This window comes from Ostrea edulis, chromosome 4 (assembly GCF_947568905.1).
Source record: "Ostrea edulis chromosome 4, xbOstEdul1.1, whole genome shotgun sequence".
Classification (NCBI taxonomy): Eukaryota; Metazoa; Mollusca; class Bivalvia; order Ostreida; family Ostreidae; genus Ostrea; species Ostrea edulis.
The window spans coordinates 64,369,265-64,384,828 of NC_079167.1; the positions used below are offsets into that span (position 1 = coordinate 64,369,265).

The 15,564-nt window shown below is 36.7% G+C and overlaps 1 long non-coding RNA gene across 1 annotated transcript; it reads right to left on the reverse strand.

The window, feature by feature from the left end:
• Positions 1 to 11,099: 11,099 nt before the first annotated feature.
• LOC130054265 (uncharacterized) lies at positions 11,100 to 14,924 on the reverse strand. The gene is made up of 3 exons (XR_008802562.1): positions 14,831 to 14,924; positions 11,698 to 11,826; positions 11,100 to 11,299 (listed from the first exon to the last, which is right to left on the reverse strand). It is a non-coding gene; the product is annotated as an uncharacterized LOC130054265 (long non-coding RNA).
• Positions 14,925 to 15,564: the final 640 nt, after the last annotated feature.

The following is a 15,564-nucleotide window of genomic DNA, read 5'->3' on the forward strand; positions in this document are numbered from 1 at the left end:
ATCGATTCCTTCCGGAGACGTTTCGAGCACGGAAGTGGAAAAATGAAATATAGGACGTCAACTGGAGTACGTTATTACATGGAGAAGTACTGGATATCTATATTCGGTTAGTTCAAGAGGGCGCTTTAGAATGGGCAGTTTAATAATAAAAAAAAAAACGAGGATGATTTTTATCAGAAATTTCAGAAGTGTCGACCGGATGTAGGTGAGACACTCGCCTAAAGTCTACAGTTCGTCTGGGTAGTTTGTTATCTGTGTTAGTGGTTGGAAATTGGCAAAGTCGATTAGAGAGAGTTTGTCACATTTTCTGAAATAAATTATCCTCATTAAACACTTGTTTTCTTTTTGAAATACCGTACGCCCCCAAATATTGAAGGAGTTTACGTATTTACAGATCAGCCCTCAAATATTGAAGGAGTTTACGTGTTTACTGACAGATCAGTACAAACTTTACACAATACTAAGGTAAATATGTTACATGAGTATTACACAGTGATTCCATGTATCTCAGGAAACAGTCAAAACTATTGGTCTTCGGTGGTGTGGATAACCTCATTGGCCTCGTGAGGTCTTCCATATCACCCAGGGAAAATATTTCAGCTATTTTCATGAGATCTATAAAATAGGTGTTATCCGATTGATATACGAATGCATCTACTTATCTATAAATAAAAGAACCACTGAAATGGAGAGAGAAAAGCCAACAATGACAAAATAATTCAATATGTCTGATCCCCAAGATTAATTTATCTATACAAGTGCACATCAACTACCATACAACAACATTACAAAGATGCAGCAAAACGATGGCACACCAAGAAGGATTTCTTTTTGTGTACACACGTGTGTGTGACGAAAGGTTGATTTATGATGTTGATACTTGTATGGTATTGTAATGTGTAGCGGTCACCCAGCCAAGTGCTGATCACACACGCCGTTGCTTAACTTGCATGGTCAAGAGAGAGACTCGGCCACATCACTAGAAAAGCTAGCTCTCTAGCGAGGCAGTATAAGTCCCTTCTTATACTGTCCGCTACATTTTCCCCCGCTTAGGAAAGCTTCGTCCCGAAGCTTAGCGTGAGTTCTCTCTGACTGTTTGGCACCTCTTCATCAACGGCATCCGCCATTACCGACGATAGTCACCCGACGTCCCTGGACGAAACCACATCCGTATCCAGAGCCCCAAAGAGAATCTACCTAAAGAAGGCCCACCAAACACGCTATCACCAATTTGTAACGTGTAGCGATTACCCAGCCAAGTGCTGATTACGCTCGCCGTTGCTTTACTTGTGTGATCAAGATCAAGAGAGAGAGAGACAGACAGACAGACTCATGAGACACCACGTCACTAGAAAAATTAAGCTAGCTCTCTAGCGAGGCAGTATAAGTTCCCTTTTATACTGTCCGCTACAGTATGTTGCTCGCATGCTCACCTTTGATTGCACGAAATGTGATCAGTTGACCTCATCTGGTGGCCGACATTTTATTTGCCATCTTTATGCTACACATTTGCTTCAATTCTCCCAAACTCACTATTTTTCTATATTATCCAATCAGCCTTCAGTAATCACGTGACTCTAACTTGGCGCCACTTTACATTTTGCTTGTAGGTAGACTTAGCTGCAAATAAAGTTTGATCTGTATTTTAAACGAAGCATTTATGGACACTAAAATGATAAGTTGGTCGTCGAATGAAAATTCGTGTTTGACCGGTCAATAGTTTTGAATACTCTTTTATGGCACTGCACGTGAATTCTTTGGTGACCAGGTCTTCCAATCGTCTGTTGGAATTCCCATGGGCACGAATTGTGCTCCTTTGTAACTGACCTATTTTGATATTCCTATGAAGCAGAATTTATTCAAAAACTTCTACGTGAGAAGAAAAAAACTCTTGCTGTGGCCTTCAATTCGACATTTAGATATATCGACGATGCATTATCTATTAACACTAATACTTTTCATTCATATGTCGATTCATTATATCTCTGCGAGTTCGAAATAAAAGACACCACAGAGTCGTCCACTTCTGTTTCATACTTAGATATTTTATTGAAAGTAGATATTAACGGCAAACTAACAACTCAACAAACTAACAACTCAACTTTATGACAAACGGGATGATTTCATCTTCTCTGTCTCCAACTTCCCATATCTATGTAGCAATATCACATTATCACCTGCACATGGTGTTTACATCTCTCAACTGATTCGATACGCAAGAGCTTGTTCTGCGTATGGTCAGTTTTTGAATCGAAGCAGGCTACTGACAAACAAATTGATAGTGCAGGGGTTCCAACAGTCTCGTTTAAAACCAGCATTTCGCAAATTCTATGGTCGTTATAACGATCTAGTTCGTCAATGCAACCTATCATTGGGTCAAATGCTGTCTGCATGACGTGTTTCATGCCGATTGTTAGGCCGTTCTTGGCACATTGATTTTGACTACGGATAACTCCGTTTACCTGATCAAGATACGGGGCTCGCGGCGGGTGTGACCGATCGACAGGGACTACTTTCATAAAGCACTTTATATGTTCATTCAGTCTACTTTCAAATGTTGAATACATGTATCTTCCAGAGAAGCACTCGCATTCCAAGATTTAATTTGGATTTAATTGAAATCTATAATTCATTATGTCGTGTGGTTAGATCTGTATAAACCTAAAAACCCTTGTTTGTCCTACTCCTAATTTTGCATTATTTATAGGAGTACTGAGATTGATCAACGTTCGTTATCTTCAATTTTTCACCGATCAATTTCAAACAGATCAAAGAGTGTTTGATTTTCATAGCATATAGGACTTTTGTTGAACATAATCCTTGGTGTATATAAAAATTTTGCCTAACGTATAAAATAAATAACTTTTTCAGTCTAGTTATTGGATGCACAGAACTGAATAATTGATTTGAAATAGCGTGTTAGAACAATCAAATCTAACTTAGATGTGCAATTCAGAAAATAATTGCCATCAGTGTGACAGAAAAGCTCTAATTACGGAAAATCAAATAATAATCAGAAAATTATATATTGCTTTCTAGTTTCTTATATTGACTGGTATACTCGATTGTTAGAGTAGTTTGCACTGCAATGCATCATGTGATCTTAGAATTTTGTGTAATTCAAGAATAAATCAATATTTTGTTAAAGAGACACTACAGCTCATTTTCCAAATTTTAATCAAGTGGTTTTTAAAACACGTACCGATAAAATAATAAAAATTATACCGATACAGACAATTTTTAACCATTTGAATGCATTAATTTGCTCTTAACTGCGTTTTGAAGATTATCCGGAATTCGAAGGTATCTCCGTGCTGACTTGAACTTTTTACATCACATGACAGCAAACGTGTTGTGTAGAAACTTATTCAAATACCCCTTAAGGGGTCCACACTCGCTTTTCAAGAATGGGATTATTCCCCGATTCTTATAATTAAGTAATTATAAATTATTATTCTAACGGAATCCTTTCCATGCATGCCCCTGTTCACCCAAAATGTACTGTTTTAAACTAACACGTAACGAGTTCAGATGAAAATAGCACTTACTTTTAAAGTGTGTGTTTCATACCTCTTGGTTGGGCCCCACGTAAATTTTATCCTTATCTGTACGAATTGTATTTTGTTCTATTTAAACCCCTTTTCTCGCATAATCTGTCAAAATTCTGGGTCAACCCATTGTACCTTTTTATGCTGCATTGTTTATCGTCTGTGCGCATGCGTCTGCAGACCGAAAGGAGGAGTCTTGATGTATTCTTACAGAACCGTCAAGACGGATTAATTTTTGCGCTCAAATGAGAATTTTCAACTCTAAAAATGTCTCATTTTCGCTAAGTTTATACATTCAAAGATGCAACAAAATATGAGAAAGCTCCAAGGATATTGTCATTTTATAATTTTTACTTAAAATGAGCTGTAGTGTCTCTTTAATTTCGTACTGTCAGGGACCTATATACTAAGTAGTATATAGGTCCCTGGTACTGTCATCAGTAAAGTACATGTCAGTAGTTCTTCCCAAAGTACATCTAATAACGTGATTGAATAATTCCATGATTCTAATATGTCTAACATCGGACCAATTAATAAGTTGGAAATTCCCTAAATAGATACAGTTAGTTTTTTAGCTCACCTGAATTGTTAAAATCATGGCCCCCGGGGGTTGGATGGGGCCACAATAGGGGATCAAAATTTCACATAAAAATATATAGGAAAAATCTTTAAAAATCTTCTTCTCAAGAACCACTGAGCCAGAAAAGCTGAGATTTATATGAAAGCTTTCTGATATAGTGCAAATTTTAAATTCTTAAAATCCTGGCCCCCGGGGGTCGGATGGAGCCACAATAGGGGATCAAAGTTTTACATACAAATATATAGGAAAAAATCTTTAAAAATCTTCTTCTCAAGAACCACTCAGCCAGAAAAGCTGATATTTACATGAAAGCTTTCTGACATAGTGCAGATTCAAGTTTGTTCAAATCATGGCCCCTGGGGGTAGGATGGGACCACAAGGGGGGTTCAAAGTTTTACATACAAATATATAGGAAAAATCTTTAAAAATCTTCTTCTAAAGAACCATTGGGCCAAAGAAGTTCACATTTACATGAAAGCTTTCTGACATAGTGTAGATTCAAGTTTGCAAAAACCATGGCCTCCAGGGGTAGGTTGGGGCCATAATAGGGACTACGGTTTTACATGCAAATATATATGGAAAGTCTTCTGATATGGACCAAGGTGACTCAGGTGAGCGATGTGGCCCATGGGCCTCTTGTTTAGTCTTCCAATGAAAAGTTGCGTGTCTCATCACTTTCGATTAGGTCTTGCACTTTACTGTAAACACAGATGACCGGCAATATATCGTTTGGTGAGTTCTAGTAGTAAATTTCGATGTTTTGAATAATTCAATAATACTTTAACATTTTCACGGTCAATACAATGTTTTATCTACACCCGAAGTACTTTACCTCCCGGGTTATGTGAATAGTCAGGGGCGGATCCAGGAATTGTGGTTACGGGGGGTGCCACTTTATGAGGCAGTGGGTGCAAGGCGAAGCCCTGGTGGGTGTCCAGGGGGCGAATCCCCCGGAAGCTCCTGGATTTTATGGGGCTTGAAATATTTCTCCTATTAAGTCATTTGTACTATTTTCTATCATTTTAATAAGGTGAAATTAATAAAATTACCCAAATTTTAAGGGGTTTGGGGAAAAAATTAAGTTCTCCCAATAAAGTAATTCAAGAAATTAAAGGATTAAAGTCATTTATTTCTCCGGGAGTGGAAGAAATTATTGCTTCTTTTATCGTTTAGTACATTTTCCTAAACAAGACACCGCGATTTACCTTAAATTTGAATTTACACTGATAGTGTACTGTTCAGGTTGCCAAGGCATCTTAATGACCTCGAATTATTGCATAGTAAGCTAAAAGTTGGAATGATTCATGTAACTTTTTCCTTGCTTGTTGTTCCACGTCCCATTTCAGAAAGTTCACTCATGGAAACAAGGTTTTAACGATACATGACGATACGGACTTATGACTTATGACAAGCAATATGCAAAGGACTAGTGACCTTTATTTCCTTCGAAGGGACATTCACTACCAATGTTAAACGTCTTAGTTTTGACATAGCATCAGGATCGAGAATCGAACCCGAGCTTCCGGGTGACGAAACGAGCACTTTAACCACCAGATTAGGTCAATAGGAAGTTAAGTAAGTTAAGTCTTACATGTTTGCTTCTCGATTTTTACTTCTTGAAACAATACAAATGAATTTTTACAACATATTGTTATCCAAATATGACTTTGTCTTAGCAACTACATAAATGGATGGACTTATGAAACGCAACACAACTTTTTTCATTTTTTTTATTTTTATTGCATACTTCACTCACCATATCATGCTGGTTTTGAAAATCCCTCGTTCATTATTCACATGATCCGCGGGAATCCGGGTTATAATAGGTCCTCAGTACCCTCTTGCTTGTCGTAAGAGGCGACTAAATGGGGGGCGGTCCTTCGGATGAGACCGCAAAAACCGAGGCCCCGTGTCACAGCAGGTGTGGCACGATAAAGATCCCTCCCTGCTCAATGGCCATAAGCGCCGACCATAGGCCTAAATTTTGCAGCCCTTCACCGGCAGTGGTGACGTCTCCATGTGAGTGAAATATTCCCGAGCGTGACGTTAAACAATATTCAATCATTATTGACATGAGATCAATGTTCTCTATCTTCACCTTTCATTATGTGAGTTACATTTCACGGTTGCTATTCAAAATCAATGAAAAGGTAAAAACGAGTTTTGTGGTGATTAAACAATTCTACGGCTGATGGCAAATGCAAAATCAGCAGTAAGATAAAACTTCAAGTAGTTTGTTGTAACTGTATCATCAGACAAGATTGTAACGTGTCAAGGGGGTTCGTACCCGGTTGATTCCAGGATCTGGGGTTTTGAATTAATTCAACAAGTAAATAATTTTCCTCTGTAAAAATGATTGAACAAAATGATACAGTTTTCCTCTCCAAAGTGATTTAAATATATAACTACTGGTCTGCAAATATATACAAATAAGACCCTTCCCTTACTTAGGGGAAAATCACACTTGGTCGGCCTATATTACTACTTTATGAGTTTATACACCTCTAGATAGAGATATGCCTTATTCAGGCAGTAACAACTATCTAAGAGGTAAGCCCTAGCCGAATAAAGGTGGTCCAACTCCAGAAGCAGCAGTTACTGTGTTAATGCCTTATTCAGGACGGACAGTGAACTGCTAACCTCTGAAGCCTTACACCTTCCCTAACCGAGGAAGAATGACAAATAAATAGGTGAACCTCCAGGAGGTCAACCTCTAAAATGCTAGCCACTACTGTGGTCAGACTCCAAACAAATGGTCCTATATAACAAAGAAGTGTGGCAAGCCTCCAATATTTATATAAGGCAATCCACCTGTGGCAAGCCTCCAATATTAGGCAATCCACCTGACCAAACTAACCGTTATAATGCTTCTTCTTCCTCCGCTTGGCTTAAAAGAAAAACTTACTGACTGGCTGCAGCTGTATATATACCCTCTGTGGGTCACATGATCAGCAACAGTTTCTAGATCACCCGCTGCTAGCTAATTGTGTATCAGCCATAGTTAAGTTTCTAGATCACCGTTTCTGTAGGCCTCTTGCAACATTGAAAAACATGAAATCATTACAAGATCAATACATGATCGCCCACGAACTACGAGGGCGAGTCAATAAGTAACCAGTCTAACTTATTTCTGGTGGAGATCCACCTCTTCTTTTTCGATGTAATTGCCCTTTAGTGTGATGCACTTAGACCAACGGTGTTCAAGTGTCATTACCCCATAACTGAAAAAGTCAGGTTCCTTTCCATTGACCCACTCCTCAACTGCCGTCATGCTTTTTTCATCAGACAGCAAATGACATCTACGGATATCCTTTTATAAGCTTGGGAATAGGAAGAAGTCACTAGGAGCTAGGTCAGGCGAATAGGCAGGATGTGGTATTAATTCATACCGATTTCGCTCTACAGAATCCATGCAACTTTGCAAGTGTGGACTCTCGCGGTGTTCTGTTGCAGCAAAACACCTTTAGAGAGTTTACCTCGGCGTTTTTTCACGGATGGCGGTTCTCTGCTGCTCTAGCAAGTTTGCATAGTACACTCCAGTTATTGTACTTTTCTTGGGTAAAACGTCCAAAGTAATAACGCCTTTTGCGTCCTAAAAATACTGTGATCATCACCTTGCCAGCAGATGGTTGCGTCTTGAACTTCTTTGGTCTCGGGGACCCAGGCCCTACCCACAGACAACTCTGAGCTTTATTCTCTGGCAAATAATAATGAACCCAACTCTCATCTACAGTCACTATACGCAAAAGAAAATCATCTTTTGACCTAAAAAGCTTCATGAATGCCCTGTATACTGATGCTCTGGTTGCCATTTGCTCATCGCTAAGGGATTTTGGGACCCAACGGGTTGTTAACTTTCGCATACCTAAGCAATCATGTAAGATTGTTGAAATGCTACCATGTGAAATGCCTAATGCCTGCGCTATTTCTTCCACATAAATTCGCCTATCAGAGTATACCAGATTCCGAACTTTCTTACACATTTCTTCGTCGATGGCATTCACAGGGCGTCCAGACCTGGCTTCATCTTCTAAAGATGTTCTACCGCGTTTGAATTCCCCTACCCAGAATTTGACCTGAGCATAAAATGTCGCAGAAGACCTATAAAAGCATCGGCTAACTCGCCATGTATTTCCTTGCCTGATTTACCATTTGAATACAAGTACCGAATTATAGCATGGTATTCAACTTTGGATGAAAAACATGCCTTTGCATCACTAGCCATGTTTAACATTCAATATCTTATTAAAGAATGACTCGATTACGCGTGCAATTTTGAACCCAGGTATAAAACATGTATTGAAACAAGGCAAGAAAAAGTGACCGTCTCGGTCAATCGGAAATGGGATAGGCTAGTTACTTATTGACTCGCCCTCGTAGTTGACCAGTTGTGACAACGCCACGTCAACAAGCGTACTTGTCAATGTACCATGGCAGATATGTTTATGGCTGCGGCGAGTCGAACGATTGAATTTCATGGTAGGTTCATTCTTCCTTGAAAAATATCCAGAATTTTGAAACGCCATTTGATATGTTATAGAGGACCTCACAAAGGGTTACATGAAAGTTATTTAGAAAATTTGCTTCAAACGAACAGCATCGATGTTCTTGCTTGGCCCGATATGTTCCTGAACTTAAACGTGATTAAAAATTTGTGGGGCGAGATAGGTTAAGACGTGTGCAGGCGTCAGTCATAGAGTCCACAATAACTTGGAAGAGCATTGTTGGAAGAGTGACAAAACAAGTCCCAAAGAACCGTTCGGAGTGCCTACACACCGTTATCATACAGAGTGTCTGTCAGTCAATGACACATCACCTACACAATGTTATCATACAGAGTGTCTGTCAGTCAATGACACGTCACCTACACACCGTTATCATACAGAATGTCTGTCAGTCAATGACATGTCACCTACACAATGTTATCATACAGAGTGTCTGTCAATAACACGTCACCTACACACCGTTATCATACAGAGTGTTTGTCAGTCAATGACACGTCACCTACACACCGTTATCATACAGAATGTCTGTCAGTCAATGACACGTCACCTACACACCGTTATAATACAGAGTGTCTGTCAGTCAATAACACGTCACCTACACGGGTGCAGGACTTTTCGGCACCAAGACGTTTCGGCACTTTATTATTAAGACGTTTCGGCACCAAGATGTTTCGGTACCACGACGTTTCGGCACTTACTTTAAGATGTTTCGGCACCAACAATTATTTTTTATTTGGCACTGATTTATAATTGATTTGATAATACATTATTTGATTTTAATCTGAATTTTATATTATACATTAATTTGCTATTATATACAAACTTCGGATAATTGAAAATCTTTTGGGGGGGGGGGTGTATAACAAAGCAATTTAAATGGGCCCTCCGTTGAATGTGTAAATTGTAAAAACAACAACACCCATATCCTTCTCCCTATTCCGTGACTAGGTGCTAATTAGGAGGAGATAATGAAGAGTCCCCTGGTACACAATGGGGGCTTCACATCTCATTTCTGAAGAGAAAACCAACGATGTCAGGTCAGTATGAATTAAATTAGATGCATATATATTTTAAATTAGATAAAAAAGATATAGTATATCTTATTTTTATGTCCCACTCGATGGTTGGATTGTTATATATTATACCAGCTTTGTTTGAAGCATTTTAACTAACGAACATTGACAAAAAATATGATGGGTAAATCATCATTAATTTCAATTTCAGATAAATTTTGTTGTACAGTGTATATTTAGTTGTATGTCACATGTGAACATACATGCAGCACATTGTTCCTTATTTCTAAGATATATTTTAGATCTTTAGATCTCTTAGGTTTTTTTTTAATTGTGTTAATTTTTGGTTAAAAAAAAAATAAAAAACCCAAACATTTTCTCTGATCTATAGACATTCCATAACTTAATTGTTGATGGTAAAAAGATATAGCCTGCAACTGTTCTAGTGATTTATATATGAAACACACCCATTCTCTGTCACCCATAATAAGTGCATTTCATGTTTCTATTTGCTGAAAGAATATAGTAGTCTAATGTTACCCTTCTTTCATATAGATAAATAATCGTAAATAACAGAAAAATAGAGGTGACATAGTTAATATAGCAAAAGGCATTTCAAAACGAAAATTCATATGCCGCAATTTAAGAACTTTGAATGGACACAGAGTCTTGGAGTATATATTCCATGTAGCTGGAAAACTACTCCTTGGACGGAGAAAAAAATATTTCTGGCATGGTATTCTATTGTTACGCTTAAATGTCATATATCAAATATTAATATTGATTACGTTTTCTACATTTGTAATAATAATAGCAATTCTGATATATTTTTTTCAATAAGTAATTTAAATATATCACTATTTGCATTATAATATGTCCATTGTTTAACAAAATGGGGGCAGCTCCTACCCCCATCCCTCGATTCTACATGCTTGATATTTTATAGAGTCGCAAATAAAAAGCAACAAGTTCTCCTTCCAGAGTTGCATCTTACGTTAAATTGCAGATGCTATGTACGTTATCAACATAAATATGTAATTCTTCTATACAAATGATCTATTATAAATAAAACTTTTATTACATCTTATAGAACCACATGTACTGATTCTGAGCAACGTCGTATCGAATTGGAAAACCGCTATAAAACATTTCATATTCCTTATGTTATGCGTTATTCTTTTTAAAAGGTACTTACAATGTAGCTTTATAGAAAAATAATAATATTGTATCAAATACTATGGATAGTTGATATAGATGTCGGGATTTCACATGCATACAATAAAATTATCGGCTAGTTAAAATGTAAGTTATTATTACAATTATTTGTGCATTGATTTTTTTTTTATTCTCACAGACAAATGCATTGCATGCAATAAGAGTGTTCGCCCCAGACAAGAGGCCATACAGTGTGATGGATGTGAACTATGGCAACACAGAACATGTAATACTGGTATGATTTTATTCTTTTACTTAATGAAAAATAAGAATGGAAAGCAGTTGTATAGTAATGATTAAAAAATTCCATCAAATGAACAATGTAATGGAACACAAATTTTAATAATATGACAGGAATCAGCCGTGACCAGTATAGACGAATAGGGAAACTGCAAGAAGACCTTCAGTGGGTTTGCGCCCGGTGCTTGGAAAATCCTACTGATACAGAAGAGGTACTGGTATACGTTATATTTACATGAATGCAATAACATTAAGAACATTTGTATTAAACATCTTGAAATAATTAAGAACATATAATTGGAAATTAGTAACGAAATATCCTTGACATTTGCTTCCACATAGGACAATTAAGGTTTTAAAATGGATAAATTAATTCTTCATGTCAGGAACACTCAGTAGATGAATCCCTATTAGACACTTCTATAAAAATATATTATATTCTTTCAGTCTGTAGCTGCAGCTGATGCCACATTTCACGTGTCAATAGCCTCCCTTGGTTCATCAGTTGCTGAATCCGATGATGAAGATGAACAGGAGGATGAATCTACAGTAAGATTTTGAATATTATACAAAATTTAATATTATAATTAGCATACTTGATTCTGAAAAATCCGGCCGACTCGAACTGGGTATACCCGGCGACGTGCTGACAATCAAATGACCCGGCTAATGAAAATGACGTTTCATACAACTTTCATATACCACAGAGTGCATGGATACAGTTTCTGAAATTGCAAAAATAGCGCCATGGATGCTTAAGGGCCCACGTACTTCACCGATGAACACATAGAACATCAAACCCGACAAAGGCCATTCGATTTTTAATCACTTCTCGCATTGATGAAACAAACATTTGAATAACGAAAATTGTTGCCATTCTTTTTTGCTATGTGTTTCAAATGTTTAGTGTTTTGTATTTTGATTTTTTGATTCATATTCAGTTTGAAGTTCATGCCTTAAACCGTTAATATATTCACAATCGAGAGATTAGAAGATACCAGAAATTATAGTAACGAACATTTGACTTTAATCTAATTAATGAAAAGATGTAGTGTTAACTTTCGGAAATACTAGAATAAACTGTAATTCATGAATAAATGTTATACTTTGTACACATGTAGAATAGTTTTACGTTTATTTGACACACAGGGAAGTTGTATAGACATCGCGCACGGTACTGTTGTCACTTTACGTTACGCTTATAACGTCATATAAATTGTGGCAAAATAATCACGAAAACAACGTCACAATTTAAACAAATTCATTATCTCCAAGCTGTAACATCATAATTAAAGCACATGCATGATTTATAGTTTAAAAATTCAAAATAAATCTTTGTACGTGTACTGTGTACATTCATAAAAATTATGAATTCTTAGAAATACTCCAAAGTATACGTACTGTATTTATTTCACCGTGCCTACAACAGCAGGCATCTCGTATGAAATAAGTTTCGATAGGTTTCGTTTCGCTTCGGTAGATTTCGTTTCATTTCGATTTTTTTTGGGGGGGGGGGAGTGGTCTCGTGAAAACTAGTGAATTTAGATTTTTTTGTGTCAGACGTTGAACTTTTGATCTCGTCCCTTATATTATATGAAAGTTTGAATGGTAGTGTATTTGGCGTGTAAAACGGTGCATTTATACACATTTTGATTTATATGCTATTTCAGGAAGAACAAACAATGATCTAGAAGGTTGGCACAACCAAATCAACTCTAGAATGAACTCCAGAGGACGAGTCCCATTTTACCTCCTATTACAAGAACTGTACACAGGGTCACTGCCATCCCCATGCAGGCCAGGCTGCTGACAGAAGGGAAGATGGAGAGACTACACAGGAAACAGTCCTCCAAACTCAACGGTAAACTATTCCAACTTTGGGAGGAATACAATGCCAGACAGATCAGCACCACCCAGCTGCTGAGAATGTGCTCGTAGTTATATGGACCTGTTGACATCTGATGTTAATTTCTGTTCTGTTGTGTTAAGTGTTACTTCATCGGTGTTGGGGGAAAATGTTTGACTGTATAATTCATTTATTTATTTGAGTGATTGAAAACTGTATGATGGTAAATGTTTGTTTGACATAAGTACTGCTAAATAAAACACATTTAAAAATGCTTCATTTGGTTTTTACTGTACTGATATTGAATTTGCATAGCAAGCAAAGCACTACATAGATAAGAAAAGTAAGCAATTAAAGCACTACACTTATTGATGCTCATCACAAATGCTCTATTAAAGCGGCATGGACACGATTTGAGCTGAAAATTTTCAAATTTTATTTTTCCATTTTTATTGTGAATTGTGAGCTTTACCACTGATATTCAAATTTTTGCTAACAATTAGAAATACCTAATCTAAGCATTCTAAACATTAAAAATGGAAAAATAAAATTTGAATTTTTTTGGCTCAAATTGTGTCCGTGTCCCTTTAATGAACTATGCTAAGGTCAATATGACAGATTAATAAATATTCCACTATAGTCTTTTAATTAGAGAGAAACTGATAATGATTCTCGTTGATAATATCATAACATTGAAATATGTTCAAATGAAATCAGTGATTTTTCTCATATACTTTTTTTGGCACGCTGTTTTTGACTATAATAGCTCTAAAACTTCATTGCTATTTCGGATTTCAAACATCCCTGAAGAGACATTATTTGTCGAAATGCGCATCTGGTGCATCAAAATTGGTACCGTATAAGTTTTACATAATGTTATATGCAGCAAAACAATATCTCCATTTTCGAGGGGATAGAATAAACAACAAAAATGAACTTTTCATACATTAATGGTAACATTTGTTGGGGCAAATTTTGTAATAAAAAAAAATTGCATATAATTTGAATGTGATTTATCTTTTTATTGATGATATGTATATATTTTCAATAAACATAAACATGCAATGAGTGAAATTCGCATCCTGTCTAAATTTCATGCAGTTTTATCCGCCCGACAATGAGTTAACAACCCTCAGATTACAAACGTATATTGTCAGGATTTTTTCCTCTTTATTATTTTTCTTTGAAGTTTTATTTAAAGTTGGCACTGTGTACAAGCATAAACAAATATTATGAGCTCTACAGAGCTCTTAAACCGACTATCACAGACAAAATAGAATACAAATATCACAAAAGTAAGCATGCAAAAACACATATATACATATATACACGCATACTGTATAAATAGAAGTTAACAATTAAATACAAAATAAACAAATGCCTTTCACTATAAAATTTAAGCACTGAATCTAAACCACAGCAGCAAGAATTGTTAAGAAGCACTAAAACTGTTATAACTGAAAATAAGAAAAAATATAATAATTAATATATATAGCAGTTTACAATAGCTAATTTACAAAGTATACCAAAAAAAGGGGTGGGGGTGGGGTGGAAAGATGTTCAAAATAAAAATGAATCTTTCAAAATAAAAATAAAAATGGGTAGTAATGCAAATGAAAGGATTTTGAAAATAATTTTAAAATATGTTAAGGTGCTATGACGCATTTATATACAAATATATTTATAACGGACTTTTATAAACAAGCACGGGTCTTTCGTGTTAGGTAGTGTACTGTGAACTTATTGTACACCCACACCGGTATCTGTTGTTTGTCTACTAAACTGCAAATTGTCCAATATTCCATTTATAAACATAAAACAAAGTTTAACAAGTATCTAGTCATTTTCTAACAAAATTATTATGAAGTCCCGAAACGTGTTACCTGAAGTCCCGAAACATGTTAATCGAAGTCCCGAAACGTGTTGTCTAGTCCCGAAACATCCGGGTCCCGAAACGTCGGGCTCCCGAAACGTCCGTAATTCACCTACACACCGTTATCATACGGAGTGTCTGTCAGTCAATAACACGTCACCTACACACCGTTATCATACAGAGTGTCTGTCAGTCAATGACACGTCACCTACACACCGTTATCATACAGAATGTCTGTCAGTCAATGACACGTCACCTACACACCGTTATCATACAGAATATCTGTCAGTCAATGACATGTCACCTACACAATGTTATCATACAGAGTGTTTGTCAGTCAATGACACGTCACCTACACACCGTTATCATACAGAGTGTCTGTCAGTCAGTGACACGTCACCTACACACCGTTATCATACAGAGTGTCTGTCAGTCAATGACACATCACCTACACGCCGTTATCATACAGAGTGTTTGTCAGTCAATGACACGTCACCTACACACCGTTATCATACAGAATGTCTGTCAATAACACGTCACCTACACACTGTTATCATACAGAGTGTCTGTCAGTCAATGACACGTCACCTACACAATGTTATCATACAGAGTGTCTGTCAGTCAATGACACGTCACCTACACAATGTTATCATACAGAGTGTCTGTCAGTCAATGACACGTCATCTACACACCGTTATCATACAGTGTCTGTCAGTCAATGACACGTCACCTACATACTGGTAT